This window comes from Plasmopara halstedii (genome assembly GCF_900000015.1).
Source record: "Plasmopara halstedii genome assembly, contig: Scaffold_323, whole genome shotgun sequence".
NCBI lineage: Eukaryota > Oomycota > Peronosporomycetes > Peronosporales > Peronosporaceae > Plasmopara > Plasmopara halstedii.
The window spans coordinates 2,045,238-2,048,334 of NW_020187244.1; positions in this window are offsets into that span (position 1 = coordinate 2,045,238).

Sequence of the window (3,097 nt, forward strand, 5' to 3'; positions counted from 1 at the left end):
CTAGTTGGTTTCGAGGGCGCCAACGGGCAGAGCCCTTCTTCGTCTTCCTCACGAAATACATTCGCGGGCAGTACGTCCACGGCTTCGCGGAAAGCATATCCCACGCTCTCGGTAACCGAGCGCCACACACCGCGCCAGCCCCGGGCGGCGGGTTATCTCTTAAAGGATGAGGAGGAAGTCGACTAAGAGTCGGATAATCCTTTCCCATTATGGGGAGACGAGGAGGGCGAGGTGTGCCAACAGCGCGATGTGAGCCCTGCCCGAACCTTGCGGACACCGTGTCCGTCCTCCGACCTCTCGGCTTCCGGGGATACTGGTATTATTATTAATCGCCTCGACTAGGCACAGGAGCAGCAATTGAAGGCTGCCCACAGGGCGGTTCTCATGCGCTCGTTTCCACGTTCAGTCCTAGACCCTCGTATGGGGTACGGCTTGCGCTCGGCGGATCCCGCTACTGAAGCCAACGGTGCGATCACTCGATCTTTAGGCGGCTACGTAGTCGGGCCTCCGGTCACTACACAAGCTGAGTTTGACCAGCGAAAGGTCTCCGAGCTCGCTTCTTGGTACCTCAAAAATTCTAATGGATAGGCTCCGCGCTCGACTTTGAGCTCAAAGGGGAGGCGCTCCTGTACCCGCAATGCGGACTATTCATAAGGTGCATGCTCCTGGTAGAACCGCTGCAGGTGATGAAAAGCTCTTTGATCGATGGGTGGAAACCTGACTCGCTTCCTCACTTACTCGGAGACACAAGGAAGCGAACGTGCGTGTAGAACGCCATCTTCGATTCGAGTTTGCTAAACCCGAGGCGCGACGCCGACTTTCTTCATATTGTCGCCCTGTGACACATGAATCATCCATCACGCTCCCGCGAGCTCTATCGTTTCTCACACGGATGAAGATACGACCACAGCGTCTCAGGGCCATAACTTGAGCTCAGCTCATGACCCTTCGGCCTCCCGGGCTACTGCCGAGAAGCGCGGGACGCACAACGATGCGGAGCGTCATGATCCCTTCGATCATAAGCGTCCACGACAACTTGGCAGTCTTGCAGTAGTGGCACCTCAAACTTCCACGAGCTCTCGGACTTCGGGTATCCCCGCCACTTCACAAGATACTGGCTTTGACCCTGCTGACGAAGTCGAACCATAAGACGTTCCACGTGATAGTGAATGCCGACATTCCCATCGAGAAGATTCGGCGGTGTATGATGGCCACTAGTCGATCATCGTTCAGTGACTCTCGATGCTCTTCGAGCTATGGAGGACAAAGTTCGTCGTCATCGGCACTCTGCCGAGCATCCTGCCGAGGTCGCCAATATAAAAAATGGTGATGGCTGTGATATGGCTATAAATTGTGAATCATGCCATCTGCTATATATTGCTATTCGCGGTGTGGTAACACAAGATGGTGAGATGGTGTGGCTACACCTGAACAAGAAGTAAATACGTGGCTGGACTGCCAGTAGCTATGCATTTTAATAAGGTTTTACTACTTCATCAGAAAACCCTATAGATTTAGATATAGGCGGCTTGCGGCAAATAAAACCGAGGAATACACTTTACATTTTAAGCGGAAGAGTTTATTAGCCCCGGGATAAAATTGAAGCTGCTCTTGGAGTAAGCGGATTGCGATCCGCTACACTCGTATTGCTTAGAAGTGTAGAACGAAAGTCACTGACCTTAAGTAAGCTTCCTCTAAGCAAAAGAGATACAACATACCCGCTACAAATGGTGACGTCGGTAAACTAGTGGCATCATCGTCCCCTTATATAAGCAATGCGATAGGGACGAATTGTCTAAAGAGACATCACCGTGGAAGGCGGTCACAAATAATACATTTGCCCAACTACCCCTCCCCAACGGATGTGTGTGAAGGCGCTGTTTGGCATCTTGCCCCGAGAGGGACGACGACATTGTAACCTTGATATTCCCTACTGTTTAGCAAGTTGGTGTGTATCACACGTAGAGACAGCGTTTACTCAATATGTCCACGTTTGCCGACGCACAGAATATGAGCTCACCCAGAGCACCTCTTAAATTTTTAGATACCTTTTTTGCTCTTCAAATTTTATTAGACTAATACTGAATATATTTTTCCGTTCGAGTAACGTTAAATGGTGTTAAAAAGCTTTCTACACTTTTGATGAAACCACCTCCACAGCTGCGCTATAACTCTATCTTGGAGCACTACGCTTGCTTTTGATCAGCCGCATATCGCGGCAACGATTTAGGACGCCATCTCAGTACGTTGATGCATCGATCTAAAATTTGTTTTTACCTCTGGTCGCCGCGGTCAATTACACTCCCAGCCACTCGCTACAATCAAGTGTTTGTGCGGCCGCTGCAGCGTTTGACAACCATGTTCGAGTAAACGATGATAATATTAGAGATTGATGAAAATGAGTAATTAGTAATGCACTACCGGAAAACAAAATGGGGGCGATTTGAAACAGGAGAGTATTGGAATCGTCTATAAATGATCGCTGATGCGTTTAAATTGGCCATGACAGCTAAATTTGAATATTTAAACAGAGCGGTTTAAATCAGATAAGCTCAGACTAAGCAAATTGGAGCTAAGTTGGACTCATGGTGGGCATTTGTCCGCCTTAAGAAAACGATAAAGATGGAGCATCTGTTTCGCCGAGTCGACACAGGCAGGAGTTCCCATCATGACCAAGCAAATGAAATTCTGGTCGTCGTAGTGTTGCCTCCACCAACGCAACAAGCGATTCTTCGGACCATGTCTGTGATATCATACTCTTGGGCCTGACGAGGCTCCCAGATACCCAAGTCTGATGTATAGCCGCGCCACCATACTCTGCAGAAGCGTTGATGGTTCAACTGCTGCTTTTCTCGTAGTATACAATCCTGTCAACCACTCATCAACGCTCCTCACGAGAGACTAATAGCGGTGTTGGGTTGAATGTGGAAACGATTGAGCGACTCTGCAAGTGAGATCATCGTTGAATAGTCGCGGCATTTCAGTAACATTGCATGATGCTTGAAGATCACTCCGAAAACCTTTTGAATCTTGTTACAGAGCTGAGCAGAACTTGAAACTCGACGTTCTGACTGATGGTTTCTCCAATACTCGGCTT